The sequence below is a fragment of the Panthera tigris genome, chromosome B3 (genome assembly GCF_018350195.1).
Source record: "Panthera tigris isolate Pti1 chromosome B3, P.tigris_Pti1_mat1.1, whole genome shotgun sequence".
In the NCBI taxonomy this organism is placed as follows: domain Eukaryota; kingdom Metazoa; phylum Chordata; class Mammalia; order Carnivora; family Felidae; genus Panthera; species Panthera tigris.
This window is the reverse complement of record NC_056665.1, coordinates 82199446-82217679: the sequence shown is the minus strand read 5'-3', so window position 1 is coordinate 82217679 and position 18234 is coordinate 82199446. Positions and strand designations below refer to the sequence as shown.

At 37.7% G+C, this 18234-nt stretch overlaps 1 protein-coding gene across 1 annotated transcript in view; it reads right to left on the bottom strand.

Moving 5' to 3' along the window:
• The window catches only part of NPAS3 (neuronal PAS domain protein 3), an 868317-nt gene that overhangs the window by 824794 nt on the left and 25289 nt on the right, over positions 1 to 18234 (bottom strand). The window lies entirely within an intron of this gene.

Here is an 18234-nt window from a genome sequence, read left to right as displayed (position 1 = left end):
GCACAAAATACAGATTTTAATGATTTCCCAAACTAGAGCTTTCTAGCCTTGTTTCCTGTCCTATCACCAAATGTGACCAGTCACAACAGCCTACGTAGATTTCCCTATGGCTTTTCTGCCCCTGTGCCTAGAACGTCCTTCTCCATTTTATCTACTTGCCTAGTTCTTATCCTTCAAGATTTGAAGGGTTTCCATGCTCTTGACATCCACTCCTGAGCCTCTACCATGGGTCTGGTGTCCCAATTCTATGGTACCAGAACGTTCCATACCTCCCTCTTTCACAGCATACAACAGCTGTAACTGATGCTTTGCACACGTCTGCCTCCACTCCTGCCACTCTTCACAGGGGACTGGGGGACCCCATGATAGACAGCAACCTCCGGGGTCCTCATAAGAAAGATATTATATAAAATTTTCTCATTCTTCTCATATAGTACCAGACCAGTCAAAAGCCTGAATCCTAAATCGGTGTGTGGGGTAGTCAGGTTGTTATCCATTATTATATCTTAATCACTGTTAACATATCAATGTGTCTGTTTCTATACTACTGACATAAACCAGAAGGAATTACCTTTTTCAACTTTTTTTTAACTGAGAAGATGAAAGATTAAAAGAAAGCTATCTTATTGACTCCTTTCTTTGACAACGGTCTGCTATGGGCACATGGAAAAGGCAGCCTTATAGAATTTTAAAAAATCATTTTTTCAGTTACATGATCACCAGATTAACTAAGCCAAATGCTCAGCTAGGAATTTTTTTCTGTTGCCCAAATTATCCTGAATGCTATAAAATCTTCACATGGTTTATAATGTACCTACAAAAACTGCAAGTACAGTTGAACACTTGAGCAACACAAAAGTGGGGATGCCGAGCCCCCACTGTTAGAAACCTGAGTATAGCTTTTGACTCTCCAAAATCTTAACTACTAATGGTCTACTACTGACTGCAAGCCTTACCGATAATGTAAATGGTCCATTAACATACATATTTACATATACACATAATAATATATACTGTTCTCACAATAAAGCAAGCTAGAGAAAAGAAAACATGATTAAGAAAATCATAAGGAAAATACAGAACTGTACTGCATTTATCAAAAAAAAAAGTCTAAGTGGACCTATGCAGTTCAAATCCATGTTTTTCGAGGGCCAACTGTAGCTACTTATTGTAGAGAAATTAATTAGTTGAAAACCTATTAGAAGGAAAGTCAAAGAGGCTGTGACTATTGAGGAGTAAATGTCTTCAATTCATAGTTCAACTGGAAAAGTTATCTTGGAGTATATCAAAATGATTTGCTTTATCTTCTGTATGTATAATCTTTCCCTCATTTTGTTCTCATATGAAAGCCTCTATGTTCTTGCCCCCAAGAAAAAAACCATCGGCAAACATATGGCCAAGATATGAAGCGTAAATGAAAGGTCTGTCCAGTCTCATCATTTCCTTGTCGCTTCTAGTACTCTCAGCTTCCAGAAAGCACACATAAAAAGTAGACAGACGTTGCCTTTTGCCAGCCTCAGTCAACTTGGAGTCTTCAATGCCTAGTTAGGTGAGCGGACTCTCCCCACAAACTCCCCTTTCCTGTTCAAGAGGGAGGCACGTTTAGAACCGCCATAGGATACAGTTAGGCACTCACTGGCCTTGCTGTGTTAAACCTACATGGCCCAGTCCATCTGGTCCCCAGTTTTTCCTTTCCTTACTGTTTGTTTTCCCTCTCCCTGCAGGCAGAAATCATTTGATCCATGAATACTTTCCTTGGTGTAAACAGCTTTACCATCTATTACTTAATGGTTGTTAAAGTAATTAGACAAGGAGGCCATTAGCCTAGGGTGGCTCTAATGCCTTGGTAGCTACCTAAGCAAACCAAAACCTAAGCCAGAGTTAACGCTCTAGAATCCAATAAAATGAAACTTAAGAACAACCAACCACAAAGGGCCAACTCAGCTTTCCCAAATAAGGCACCAGCTTAAGCTGTAGCCATTGAAATAATTGCTTTGCTTTGCTTCTGTGTCTCTGCTCCAAAACCCTTGCCCCTAACTCCCGTTGGTGGTGCACTCCTAACCACCTTCAGTTTGGTGCTGCCCAACTGGAATCGATGTATGCTCAAATAAACTCTTGAAAAACTTTAATGTGACTCAGTTTACCTTTCACATGATTAATACTTTAAGCCATAATTTAGAAAAGATTTACAATCTTTTCTTATAATAGATTATAATTCTTAAATACGCAGGCACTAAATCACCAAAACAACGACTTTTCAGTCTGATTTGAATATTTGATATGTTTTAGTGAAACCGTACTTGCTACAAATTTTTCCAAAACTTCCATTTTCTTCTACCCATGTAGACAGAACTAAAAGTGGAAATTAATAATAATATTAACTTTATGAGGATATTGATAGTTTTTGTAAAAAAGAAAACTGTTTCTTTCATATGTTGAGCTGTGACAAAATGTTTGTGTTTTAATTAATATACACTTTACCTAAGTATTGGAAATTTTATGAAAATCCTCTGAATTAAGTCATGGTAATTCCTAAGAACAAAAAAAAATTAAAATTACTTGACAATCATTTAATAATTAATCTTACAAAGCCATAAAACTATACTGTCTAAAATCAAAGATTCAGTGCTTAAAATCTGCAATTATAAGTTTGCACTCTTTACAAAATTTACAACTTTATACTGTCTTATTGCTGTTATTACTATCACCTGTTTTATAATGACCACAGGACATCTTCTGTTTGAGGAAAAACACTATGTTACTAATGTTCAAAATCCAATTCCAATTTTAGTATGTCTCTGATCCCTGGAAATAATAACAAAATACTTCTGTAAAACTCTGCCACCTAACTTCCCCCTCTCGGGGATCATCTTAATTTTTTTAACCCATCCTGAAAAATGTAACATTTTTTTTTCAAGCAGCTGATGCTTTTAAACATGCTGGACTGGGCTGAGCATTCCTTCGTCCTGATGTCATGCACCAGCATTTGTCTCAGAAGACATCTTTTGTAGTTGTAACCAAAAGGCAAAAGAAATCAGAGCTGTGAACAGGGAGAGAGGGAGAGAGCAGGGAAATTGCTTAGACCAATTCACTAAAAAGAATTCTGTATATTTTTAGTCACTCAACGCACATACTTTAAAATAAAGCCTTCTGACTTTTGTAAGGTATTGCGCATATTTTCACACTATTGGTTTTAAAAATACTCTCGGCTTTATGGTAATGTGTCACAGGGAAGTTAGCTATAGTTTCATGAAAGACGTTTTCATCCCTGACTGGCATCTTCTCAATAGCTGGGGCCCAGGCACACCGCTCTCTTCCCGGCAAGGCCCTCTGCGCTGAAACAGTGCAGCATTCATAACTTATTCTCAGCACCGCGGGGCAGCTCCACAGAAAAGCTTCTCCAACCTAATGGGTTACATCACTGAAAAGTCTTCCATTTGGCCTAGGTGAAAAACATGAATGCATGCCTCGTTCATTTTTCCACCTTAAAAAAATAATAAAGTAAAATCATATCCACCCTGAGCTAAAGACCTGATTCCCACAGCCCAGCTCAATCAAAGCTACAATACCGCTCTTACTGAATCTTAGGTAGTGGGACCGCTAACTTTCTAAACTGCCAGGAACCTGCAAAATCATTTTTATAACTTGTGCCCCTGCTAGAAGTGCCCAATAACATCTCCAAAATAAGTTAACATGGTAATGAAGAAGGCTTTGATTGGTGTTTAGCATCGCCTTTAGGTTTAGGTCACATTTAAAAATATACTTGACATACAGTAATGGAACCAAAAACCTCATCCTCCCCGCTGACGTCAGCACACATAAACCAATGCACGTGGAGGTTTCCCTTTCTCCTTTCTCCATACTTTCCCCGATGGCCAAAGGAAACCAGCTGCATCCAAATCTCAGAGTGTGCTAAACAGTCATGACTCCTTGGAAGGTAGACACCTAGTAATCTATCCAACATGTTTTCAGTTGAAGAGAATACACTTTCCTGACTCTTCATTAGAATGCACTTTTAAGGCTGAGCCCTAATGAATGGCAAGAGAACACTTCCATCTTATTCTCAAAATGCAGGTATATATTCATACTTGGAGAAAAAAAAACCCATTGCTCATAGTGTGGTCTCTAAATAATACAAATGAGAGGGGGCAGTACATAGCTGGTGTTTCAGCCATGATTTTTGAAAAGATGCAAACCATCTGAAAACAGCCACACAAAGATTGTGCAAGAGGCATGCTGTTCTGTACTGAGTTCAGAATCCTCACCGCGGCATCCATGCAGACTCTCAGGGCTGCTGTGACAATGACAGCATCCTTACTGCTGTCTGTATGAATGACAAGGGAAAGCCATGTCAATTATGAAGAATCGTGGACCTTATGACTAACGACTCACTCAGAGCCATTTATACCCTTGATCGTGTAAATCCATCCTCGCTCACCAACCCATGACATGATAGAACTTTATAGCTTCTTCCAAGCTATTTCCGTGCATTATGAAGAATCAAGCTGCTGCCATCCACATTCAGAATCTGAATCCTAAACACCCTTGTGAAATGCTCACGGAAATCAACTGTTTGCACTCCTATAGGCCCGAGATCTCTTTTTCTGCCTTCTTTTCCCTTCCAAAAATGTGTCCTTTCTTATGGGTTTGTGGATTTTGTTTCATTTTGTTTGTTTTTCAGACATCATCCTTAGCTGACATACATGCAAAAAAAAAAAAAAAAAAGACATCTTCCCCAGAAGTCTACACTGAAAATTCCAAAAGAGTTCAATTCCCTAACTAAATATAGCATACATTTGGGGCATTAGATAAACTCTTCACAAAAAAACAAGCATAAACACTAATTCTTGAAACACTAAAGATCCCAATTTGCATAGGAACAGCCTAATATCAACAAGGTAGACTTTTAATAACCAAAGATCCCTTCACTGTGTTATATGTGTGATGCATATTTTTGTGTAAATTTCTGACTTTTCAAAAATGTTCAGCAGCCTCTAGATCATGTAGCTGTACCTCTCTCCTCCAAGACACATCACTGAAGCTTCCCTAAGTAAAAACTGAGACATTGACATATCTAAAAACCACTGTTATGAAGCACACACACAGGATTCTTTTCTTGGTTCTCCATTTCTTTATCAATATATATTATTTGCTCGTTTGTCTAAGTATGATTATAAGCATATCTTGCTGAGACAGTATTCTGGAATGTCATGCCCAGATGGCCCTCATAAATATCAAGTAATAATCATTACCATAATTTAAAGAACTCCCTTTATGAGAGAATAGATACAATTTGGCCCTCAAATTCCTTACAGCTTTACGTACATCGCACCCAGGACTTAGTTGGTTGCCAAGGTAGACGTCAAGTCAGAAAACCTGCCTTGATGTAATTGTCCTTAACAATTAAACCAGATATTGTGCTTTTAGGACACAGGAATGACTAAACCAAAGCTGCAGACTTGGTGGCCAATCCTCCAGAAACTCTTTTAGAAGACAGAGCAAAAATTCACAGAATATTCACATGACTAAGGATAATTAACGTCAACCATTTCCACCCTACAAGAGAAAATAGAGCTTCTGTTAAGAATGAACAATAAACACATTATTTTGGTTCCATTGTTTTTTTTGAAGCAGTTCCTATCTCTAAAAATTACATGCAAACACAAGAGTATTCCAGCTATCCCAACTTACCCACTTTGCTGATAATGTTAGAATAAATTTTCTAAATGTTACCAAAAAAATTAAAACATGCTTCAAATATTATTTCCGTTCAAAATTCAGCACAAGAAAGACTTACAGAAAATTGGAACATAAGTACTTAGGTATTCAACTTACATGGCCACATCTCCAAAGAAGGGTTACGGCAAAATGTTGCTAAAAAAACACCAGATCTCTGTTATACTTTATCTCTTTCCTCTTTTATATATAGCCTTTTTGAGCATTTTCACCTTATGTAAGTACTAAAAATTGGCAAGTTTTACATAAGGGCATCACTGACTCAATCCAAGTAGAAGATCTCTGAAGATCTTGGGAAGAATCTTCACTCTCCTTCTAACTCCATGTAAAATTCTAAGATAGAGCAGGGATTAACCTCAAACAAAACTAAGACTGAGCCCTTATAACCCAGATCAGGGTTACATCTAAATAATTCCCAACTCACTTTCAGAACACAGGCGACATACAATATGTTATATATACTGAATCATTGAATCTAGCCAGTTAGGTTTCATTTTAAACCACATTGTATCAAACAATCTTTCTTCTGAATTAGTTTTTCTGTACTACACCTAATAATACTATTTCATTTGATAAGCTCTGATACATTACATAAATATAGTACAGCCTCCCTAATTTACAGCCATTATTGGAGGAGGAAACCCAAAATGTAGCACAGGGGTTCGGCCAAAGATTTAAATTTATCGTGTTTGGCAAGGACTTTTGTAATGAATACTGCTGTATATATTTTTTCACTTATAAAGGGAAATTTTGCATTTGAGATCGTTGGAGCAATAAAATTAAGTGAAAACCTACAAGGCCAGACATGAAAGTGTTCATCTCAAAAATTAGTGATTTAATACAAGCGAGTGTCCCACTCCCTGAATACACTGGGAACGCATACATTTAATTTAATAAATAATTCTGTCAATATAAAGCACACACACAAACTTGGTGAAGTAAGGTGAGAATTTCTAGTCTAAAGAAAAATATAAAAATTTCACAAAGAAAATTTTTTCAAATTTGTAAGCCCTACAAAATACTCTAAGAAAGCACAGAACTTGAGGAACTTCTTCATCTTTAATGGAGAGTATATTCACTACAATTATTAGTTGAAGACAGTGAAAATACTTGTGTGTAATGGCAATGTGCTATTCAAACATGTACAGTTCTATATGTTGGAATTTGTTTTTCTTCTTTCATTACACCTAAAAAAACAACCGCCCTTTCACCTTCATTTAAGATAATTTATAACTGTGTACCATGCTGCAATCGGTTGCAAACGGCCAAACCAGACACACATCATTTCTGGCACAGCCTCAAACTTTTACATTTGTCCTGTCACTATAGCACAATAACTCAAAGCTGCACGTTACCCCCAGCTTTATTTCAGCCAATAGTTTTAACCCTGCCTCTACCATCTGAGTGATATTAGCAGGTGGGAAACAGAGTGATTTTGGTTTCACTTTCTTTCTTGTCCTTTATCCTACGGTGAACAGTAATAGCCCATTGACTGGTTCAGATAAAGGAGTGCATAGACGTAAGGAACCAAGTACATACAATTCAGAAGCTACTGGACTTGGGAAGGAGGAGGTTGTCTCCAATACCGCCAAGTATTGAGCATATATAACAGCAGTAAAAACATGAAGCGAGATTAATTAAATAAAAAATAATCAATTAAATTGTTAATAGCTAAGGAGTTCATACAGACAGAGACATTATTTTAAGGGGTATCTTATTTTGGAATTTGTGGTGCTGGGTTGATACCTTGAGAGGGTAGAAAGAAACTGAGGTGAGCCACAGGAAGCAGAGATGAAACATAAGGGGGCCATCAGCCTAGAGCTGCTATTTGACACCCTAGGGATGGGTGAGATCACCCAGGGAAGATACTGGCCTGGGATTATCTGCATCTATGCAAGGAAGAGCTGGCTGTTCTGGGTCTTGCCCATCAACATGGCATGCTGCTGAACCTCTTACTACAACTCCACCCACGAAGGTGAAATAAGAGATGTGGTGCAATGAGAACACCTGAGAGACAACTCTGTGACACCCTCAAGGGATGCTCCATGGATTGAAAAAAAGAGCTCAGTAGAGATTTATTATTTAAATAGTAAACTTCCTGAGAATTTTTCTAATCAAAAGAACATGTTATTTTTCAGTAAGAGTAAAAATAAAGTCAGAAACTTTTAATGCAACATATAATTTATATAGTTTCTCAGCAAAACATTTACTGCATCGAGATAGGACTGCGCTTCATACGTAACCCCGTTAAAAATAATTAAATGGCTGCCACATTTCACCTCAGAGGAGGATTCATTTCCATATTGGACTCAAAGATCACTTTCTATAAAGTAGTCTCAAGATGCATGTTCCGTTTACAAAAGCTCTTCAGATGAAAGATGTTTTTGCAAATGCAAAATATGAATTATTGTCATCATCATCATTTTTATTGTGCGAGGCATGTGAATGGATTTTGCATCTGGTGGCTCCAAGGTTTTACCACAGCAGGGTGGCTGGGTTAAAATCTAAATTCCTAAAGCAATACTGTAATACTTTGAACCATAGTGACATTCAAGGGGGATAATGACTTTCTGATGAAGTGAGCAGCTCCTCTGTGGTAAGAGGAGAAACGCCAAACCTGGAACGGGGTGCAAACTCACTGCTAACTCCTGGCTGGAAGTGGGTAATAAATGGCTGCAAGCATTTCTTGGTTCTCCTGCGTGAACCTCTAACAGCAAGAACCACTACAGGCCACAGGGCTGAGAAGCCTAACAATCTGAAAAAAACGCGTGTGTGCATGTGTGCGTGCGTGTGTGTGTGTGTGTGTGTGCGCGCGTGTGTGTTTATTGCTAAAAAAAATTAAATTGAAATACTATTTTCTAAATACCTTCCACAACATAAGTGGCCTGTATCTTCTTTCAAGACAGAGTATCAGTTTATTTCAAATTTAGAGATACTGGCCTCGATTCAAATTCATGGCAGTTATAGAAACCAATGTTCCGTGCCTTGATTCAGGTGGCAAGCATTAAATCTTTTTCCGGCTGTCATGCAACAACAACTTTAATACAAATTAGCACTGCCAAACTCAGTTTCCTGGGCTCAGAGGTCCTTGATGCTACTCCGTGAATTTTATTCAGACTTTCACGTGAACGGTGCTCTTTTGAAATGGTAGCATCTGAGAAGAAAAACCTAAACAAAAACACATTTTATTCTCAGCTCAGTATTCTCATTTCAACACACTACAAGAAAAAATTAATATCTCCCGTTTTGTTATTTTGATTAATGTGAAACTTAATCATTATGTCCTACAAGAGAATGTTCTTAAATGCAAATTCCATTTCTATACCTGCAGTTTGCCCTTCAAGCTGTTTACATTGAATAGAGACCTGTCAATCAACACTAATTCAAAAAATGTAGTGCTTGTGTTAGTATCTCATGGTTTCTGAGTCAAACCTTTCCAAAGCTCACAACCATGGGAACAACAGACCAAAATAAAAGAGTCACCTCTTCTCACTGGATAGGAAAACCCAATTAACTCTGAACCCGACACTCCAAACAACTTTGGGATGACTTCCAGCAAGGAAAGATCTGTCAGAGAAACAATATATCAAGCCAGGAATGGATTCTTCTTGTTTCTCAAATTGGTTTTTAATTAAGACACCCCAGGGAAAAACGGAGTGATAAAGTAGTTAGTCTTAGCTTCCAGGTCTCTGGATATGTGATATGTTCAAAACCAGGATCCTCTGGCATAATTTTAACACTCACAGAAACTCTATCTAGCTGCTTAAAATTGACATAATAATATACCATTTCTTTTCTTTAAAAAAAAAACTTTCTGACAAGTCAATCGGCATGATTTTAAAACTAAACGCACCTACTTTAGAAGTTGCTTTTCTTTAATAACCACTTCAAAGCCCACAAAATAGGCAATGTAACGCAAAAAGGACCCCATTCCAAACATTGGTTATATAGTTTTATTCTTTCTTGACCTGAAAAATCCAGGATCCAGTATTTTTTAGACTGGAAAAAAGTCTGAAAATTTTAAAAATAAAGAGAATTTTTGGGAAAATGTGATTCCCTGAGATGTTCATTCCACCATGATATATTTAAATACCTAAAAAGAGCAAATTATGCAAGGGTGCCTTACTATATTGCAACCCACAGGCCCAAAGAAAGATGTCGCAAATAATTGCCCAGAAATCCTTATGGTCCTTTTAAATGGCTTTGGAGATTGTAAAGTACAGGAGAGTGGCATCAGACACTGTCTACGTACTACATCTGTGACCTTCAACTGAAACCTTCGCTCCCTGAGCCCTACAGTTCTAAATTGTAAAATAAAAACAACGGTGCCTATCTCAAGAGATTTGGGGAAGTGTTAAATAAGAAAATATGCCTGATTCGGTGGTGAACATAATATGCATTAAATAAACTGTTCTGAATCTTATTTAAACATTGAGGCAATCAGTGAAGTGGGTATTATATTCCCATTTTACAGAATAAAAAACTGGGAGCCTGATAGTTCAACTAGTTTGTTCAAGGGCACACAAGTTTTAAGTGGCAAAGGCAGGAATGATGTTTTAGGAACAACCAGCAATGAGGAGAATAATAATAATAATAATAATAATAATAATAGCAAACATTTATCGTGTACCATAGGAAGTTTTTTAGGATGTTAATCAATGTAATCTTCTTAAAGACCCTAAGAGATTCAGACTATTATCCCCATTTCATAGATAAGGGGAAACTGAGGCTCACAATAGCTAAATTACTATTACTTATTAAATTCTTATAACATTCTAGGCATGGGCAATATAAACATGAGAGGAGAGACAGGACTCCTGGCCTCTCATTTCTACAAAAATCACACCTAGACAATCTTAAAAAGTTGTCACCTTAGGGACTGAGTAAAATACCAATCTAAAACTGAATATGGTCATTAGCTGACATTTTGTGGGGAAAAAAATAACCAACCACTTGAAAACCTCTTCTCAATAATCCATGCAACATTTCTCATTTCTCTAGTACATAAAACATTGGTCATCTCCATCTTACAGAGGAGTAATACAGAAGTATTCATAATCTTGGATCTACGGATTACATACAGGTTTTAAAAATGCAATTAGAACATTTCCTAGGGATTGGAACTCAGACACCTAGTGAGGCCCTCCAATGCCAGAGGCCAGTTACCCCATGAGGAGTCTAGGGGGCCTTCCATCCACCTAGCATCCTACCAGCCAGATCTGGACACAGCTATTAAGATTTATACATACACACACACACACACACACACACACACACACACACACACACCACCAAATAAATCCTAAAAGAAATACATGAAAAAAAGATTTATATACACATACTCCATTACCTTCTTTCAACCTCCTGTGCCTGAGACAGAAGCTCTCAGCCAGTACAAGCACTTTGCACAACTCTAGGGGACACCATTCACTTCAAGTACAACAGAAATCATGCTCTGTGGGTTGGACAAGGCATGGCCCTACTCCCTGATGTGTATTTGGGCTTTTCCTTGGGGGTAGGATAAGACGTGTTTGTTTTCCCCATAGTGGTCTTTCCCCAACCCAACTCCAAATCTTACAAAAGGGACAAAAGCAGAATACATGTACCCTGCTGAATAACAGACTCTTGCCCATCTGGAATCCAGCCTCTTCAACACACTAGCCGAATGACTCTTGGCAAGTTTTGTCACCTCCCCAAGTCTCCATTTCCTCATCTGTAAACAGGATAACACTAGCACCCAACTCATATGGTTATTGAAAAGACCCAGTGAGATAATAAAGCACCCAACAATGTCTGGCACATGCGGGCTCAAGAGTGGTTACTTATATTCATTATCATTTCAGCTCCAATGTTCTATTCCTCTCCAATTTAGCCAGATCCATCCAATAATACTTCTGAGAAACACCAGGAAAAAGTAGCACTAAAAGAAGAGAGGACATTTTTAAATGAAAATTGAAAAAAAGTTTGAGACTCCAAAATAGATTTCAGATCTTTAGACACTACGCATGTTGTGTGGCTACTAAAAGAATGACAATATTGACAGACGCTGCGGAAACTTCTCAAGCCAACAATTTCATGTGTGTGTGTGTGTGTGCGCGCACGCGTGTGTGTTTTCTCCACTATTGACAATTCAGTTGAATAGACAGATTAGAGGCGTGTGTGTGTGTGTGTGTGTGTGTGTGTGTGTGTGTGAAAACTTGTAAAAAGTAGTAATAGCCTTATTACTAGTTGGTCTAGAAACACCAACTAGAAGAACCTGGGATAGAAAATCATGGCATTTTTGGGTCCTACTATCTATTAAGCACAGAAAATATGAGGAGGCAAATTGTGTAGCAAGTTCCAAATAAGGGAAATGAAAATTTTACCGAATGAATTATATTCATAAATATGGTGACATTGGGTGTTTTTAGCTGTTGCAATCTAAAAAATAGCTTTAAAAATATAATTTTATGGAATTAAAACAATGCCTCTTTTTTAAACTTGAAGAGATATACTTGATAGGAAAGAGTCCTCTGAGCACTGGAGAGAAGGAGCTAACTCAAGGTTTAAAGACAAAGAATGAGCTGTCTCTAGAAAATCCACATTTGAACATACCCACTCTTGAGTCACCAGGTGTGCTGTGATGAGACACGAAGCTCTGCAAATTGTGGAAGTGATCCATAACCTGATAGGTTGGAGTTACTTTGACTCTTTTCTTGATTCTTCAGTAGGGGTTTGTTTTCATGAAGGTGTTAGATCTGACAATTAACCTTAGTAGACAGATATTTCCACCTGACATAAATTGCAAAGCCCTTTCCTCCTCTCATTCTTCTGGTATGCACTGTGTTTATGTACATGCTAATGAAAGAAGCAATGACTAATATCGATATCTAAATGAAAAACAATTAAGGAACCATAAACTCTTATAAAGAGCAGGAAAGAAGTATGGATTTGGGCCTTGTAAATCATTTAAAAGAGTCATCTCCAAACTTCTTTGATTTCGCCTATCAAGACATTTTCTAGAAGAGGTGTTTAATACACACAAACGATATCCATTTCTAAATTATGAATAGGTACAACTGTGCAAATACAGCATGGACATTACAAAATACAAATAAGAAATACATTTTAAAAGGGAAAGTTAAACAACTGAATATAAGCAGAAGTTTCATTATTTCCTTCCTGAAACAAAATGGGTCTTCCTACAAACCACCTGGACTACACACATCCGATTCTGAAGACCCCTGATTTTAAAGATCCAGAGCAGGTAGGACCCATGAAGCCCTAATGTGAGAGTTGTCTTCTGAACAGATCCTACCACCTCACTGACTGTCTACATGAATGTTTCTTCAACCAGAGTCCAGGGGTCACCTCCATCAGAATTGCCTGAAGTACCTATAGGTTCCCAGGCTCCATTCCTGTTGACTCAATCAGTAGCCCTGTAAGCCTTACCAAGCTCCCCCCAGAATTTTAGGCATACTAATGTTCGAAAGCCACTGATGTACACCGATGACCAGAGACTGATTTCCTCTTCTTCTTCACTGTGGTCTTCACGGAAGCCAGAAGAAGTCTAAGCTTAGAGGGATTCAAGCAACACACACCACTACCAACACAACCATAACAACAGCAGCAAAAACCTCCAGGGAAGAAAATCACCTGTAAGAGGTAGAGACGCTGTCAAAAATGCATAGCTGTGTGCTGTCATTTTGTTCTGTTAATTACAGGAGCTATAAATCCTCCTTGATCTGTTGCATTTTTAGTCTTCCTTTCCTACAAAGGACTTCACATTATTCTACTAAAGAAAAGAATATAAAAATCCAAAAATTTAAAAAAAAACTGCTATGATACTAATATAAGAAATGGTGAACACCGTTGGCACCATCCCACTGGTCCAATGATTTAAAGATAGCAAAAGAGGCTTCTTTAATAAATCTCCTCTGTCGACAACCTCAACAAATGTGCCCGTGACCATTTGAAAGAAATAATGGAAACGAGACTCTTCTAGAAACCGAAAGGAAAAAACAACAACAACAACAACCATATTTTCTCAAAAGAAGATCAGGAATCACTCAGCTGTTAATACAAGTTCTCCAAGCTGGGAGTATTAAAAGACTTGGTCCGAAGGCAAAAGATTCTTTATTCAAATACTCCATCATTTCACCATTCAAGTGCTTAGTGCAGACTTTTATGCCATATTTGTGCTAGTACGGTACAGCAAAAAACTACTCTACCAATATCACCCTCCAACAAATCTAGAGATCATGATTGATTGCCTAACCCAATTCTGACAGATTACTGTATTGATCAGACGTCTTTCTATATTTATTCTCATTAGTAACACTAAAGAAACCTTCTTTAAAACCTTCTTTAGTTTGTTCTTTTGTGTGAGTTTTTGTTTGGTTTTCCTTTTTTTATATATATATCTCTCTGGTATAGTGTGGATGGTATGACGATAATGAAGGGTGGCCACGTAGCACTGATCTGACCAATGTTATGTAGACAGAAGTCAGCATGGAACTTCTGGGAAAGTCTTTGCTTTTCTGATAAAAAGCACGAAAGTGGCTGTCCCTCCATTAGTCATCACCCTTTCTGGAGCAGTAGCTGGAGTACTTACCTACTAACCATAGAGAAGAAGCCAAGAAAAGGAAAGGAGACTCCAGCTCTGTCTTTGTTTGGTGGTTAAACCAACAATAATGATCACCCACCTCATAGTTCTCATTATGTTAAAAAAAAAAAATGACTAATCTTTGTTTAAACCACCGCTAGCCGATTTTTCTCTTGTCTGCAGTAGAAAATATCCCTTTACTGATGTGCACCTTCTTTTTCTTCATCACATTTCCAAAATCAGGTGTCACCAAACACCTGAATTATTCTTACTCTTCTGAAATACTAAATAAAGCAATTTATCTGTATAGTATAGCTGTGGCCCTCACACTGTTCCTATGTATTATTACTGTGACTATTTCTCCACTGGAAACTGAGGGCTGAGGTCCCATTTTGTTCATCTTGGCTCACCCAAAAGCACTTAGCACAGTTACTAGCAATCATAAGTGCTCAGTTTAATATTTATTGAAAGAATTTACTGATAATAAAGGATAATCTCCTTTGTCACTTAGAAAACAATAATTAAACTCATGCATGTCCTCATGTGAATGGCTCCTGTTGTAGATTCTATACATACACTCTATCTCTATATAACCATTCACTCATTCAAACCTTAACATTAATTTATTAATCTATGTGTAAGGCAATATACTATGTGTCAAAGGAGGAGAAATCCATTTGATATAGTTCTTGACTTCAAATAAAGTAATTTATTGTAAAAAATAAAAATATATTCACCTTAAGTTATGCCCTATGGCCTATTTCAGACGTCAGTACTTGAAAGGGTTACCTAATCTAGGTATCCCTGCTGTAGAAATGATATTCCAAGTTCAAAATACACTTGTTGAACTATAAACAGATTTTCATTTACAAGCAGTTCCAAACTTACAAACAAATGAATTTCTAGAAATATATTTTTATTGTAAACTTAGAAAACTTTCCAAAAAAATAAACCCTTTTGGATTATGGTCAGGTATTTAATCAGCCCCTGACGACTGTTTAACCTTAATGTGGCAGAATTATGGGCCCAGTAGTCCCAGCACGAACACTAAGTCAGTGAAAAAAGAAATTAAAAAAAATTAAATCAACTCCACTCTATACCACTCCTTGTTCAGTTCTGGAGTTAGTTCAAGGCAAACACTTCAAACAGATGAATGTGTTCTTATAATTTTTCCTTCCTTTTGAGACTTCTCTTTCCCAGATACTTAGCCCCAAGTGCCTTCATTCAAATATTAATAACCGCACCCCTTCCTATATCACAGAAGCCCCCCACCACCACCAAGACCACTCCCTTGCCCACCTTTACCTCAAGTATAAGAAGGAAGGCTATGTGATCCTGCTCTCTGGAAGTATCTCCCTTGTAAAAAGAGAATGTGTGTTAACCTTAATGTATCTAGCTGCTGAGTTCCCCTCCCATCAAGGTGAGGTGAGCATTTCAGGTAAAGCAGAGCAGCAGCTCTCCATGTATAGGGAAGGATTTCCTGTGAGAAAACAAGGTTGAAATGAGTAAACTTTGATGGTAAGCTACCTTATCCTAATCCCTCTATCAATCCTTCTAACTGAACTCACAGTTCTCAACAACTCACAGTTTTCAGCGGCCATTCTAAAATTTTGTTCAACCAAGAAATAAGGAGGATCTGCTATGTGGCAAAGTGTTGTTTTTTACCCCTTTCCCTACCGTAGACACAGCAGGGATTTTAGCAAGGAAGAGAGGAAGGGGAGAACAGGGCAACCTGCCGGATTTATTATGGGTCATTTGAAATTTGGCAACCATCTGTAGTTATGGGGTTGAAGGCTTTAATTAAAACAAAAACATGATTACAAGGAATTTAATTTAAGTGTGCTTTCACGCAGACTTCAGCAAAGGCTGCGTGTGCGTGCATGCGTGTGTATGTGCATGTGCGTTCGTGAGACTGAGCAACCTTGATCTTTAGGAATCTTCAAAGGAAGCAGCAGGCATGAACTGTTTTCAGTATTTTTTTAAAGCTAAAAGAAGTCTTATATCTGTTCCTAAATAAGGTTTGACTAAAATATCAACTTTCTTTGATTTTAACTAGTATGATCCTGGCAGTGTTTTACTACACAGGGTATCTCAGGCTGACCAACGGTCCCACCGGTAGACATCTATCACTAGCTAATAAAGAATGGTAATACCTGAACATATCTTTTAAGTATATACAGATTTGTTAAAGGAAATACAATTAACATGTAGTGTTATACAAGTTTTGGTGTATGGTGTAATGATCGGCCGATTCGATGCATAACTCAGTGCTCATCACACATGTGTTCTTAATCAGCTTTATCTATTTCGCTCATCCCCACCCCGCCTCCCCTCTGCAACCACTAGTTTGCTTTCTGTATGTAAGCATCTGTTCTTCTGATGAACCTACAGGGTATAATGCCCAATAAAATAAGTCAGACAAAGACAAATGCCACATGATTTCACTCACATGTGGAATTTAAGAAATGAAGACAAAAAAAGACCTGAATAGATCTTAATAAGTGCTATTTACAAGATGAAGGTATTTCAGAATGGGTCTAGAGGGAACATAATAATTTGACCCTTAGTAATGAAAAGCTGGGAAACCATGATCATGGATTTCATTACAATATGAACAAATTGGGGAAACACAATATATTTCAGAGAAGTTTCAGAGAAATACAGTATATTTCACAGAAGGTGTTTGTCATCAATTGAGCAGGCAGCCTGTAGAGAAAAATTAATATGTGACCCGAACTGAAGCTCACAAAATATTACTTCTATTTTGCCTCCTGAAAGTTATAAGTATTATTTTTTAAGTTACTTACTTTTAGCCTTAAAAGTAGGCATTTTTAACAAATATTGCCCCAGGGAACTGAAGATAACATTATACCTGGCATATAATTCCCAGTCCTACTTTTTAAAACTTATCCATCTCATAAATGAAGTCTTATATAAAAGCTTTATTTCCGTTAGAGATGATGCACAAATTGTAAAACTATAAAGAAAAACATGGAAATCGTTTTCACAAAAGTCCAAAGCGAGGTTACCACAGGGAGGAGAGGGAGTGCACACCTCCAGGTGGTCATTTCTGGGATGGGTTGTATCTATCTTACCCAGAGTAGGTGCTATGTTGAAGTCCCAACCCCCTGTACCTCAGAACATAGCCTTACTTGGAAACAGGGTCTTTGCCAATGTAGTTAAGGTCCTTAGGGTGGGCTCCAACCCAATATGACCAGTGTACTTATAAGAAAGAAAAACTGGGAAAAACGTCCTATAAAGATGAAGGAAGAGACCAGGGAGTTACACAGAGAAGCCAAGGAATGCCTGAGATTTTTAGCAAACCACCAGAAGCTATGAGAGGGGCCTGGAACGGATTCCCCCTCATAACCCTCAGAAGGAACCGATCCTGCCAACACCTTGGACTTGAACCCTCTGTAATGGTGAGACAATAAAGCCCTGTTGTTCAAACCACCCAGTTTGTGGAGCTTGGTTACAATAGCCCTAGAAGATGAATACACTAAAGTAATTATTTTTATAATTATTTAAAAACTGACATACATATGCTGTATGTGGACTTTTCTGAATATAGGTTTTCCAAGAAGACCCATTCCTTTAGATGGGTAAGAAAACGCCATAAAACTGCACAGGAATCAAAATGGACATATTACATTAGGACTCTGGCTTGTGAAAGTGATGAAGTCCTGGAGCGTGAGAGTAACAGAAGCAAGTAAAGACAACCCCAGGGAAACTGTAAGGTTTCGCCTTCCCTCAAAGACTGAGAAGTTTTACACGTCAATTCAATCTACCTCCAGCCTAGGATCAACTGATAGAAAAAGAGGAAAAATGAACTTCAGGTGCTCTGCATTAATGACCTTTGATTCCTTTCATCCTCTCCTTGGAAACTTCCTTCCAGGTTTATATAATTATGTTTA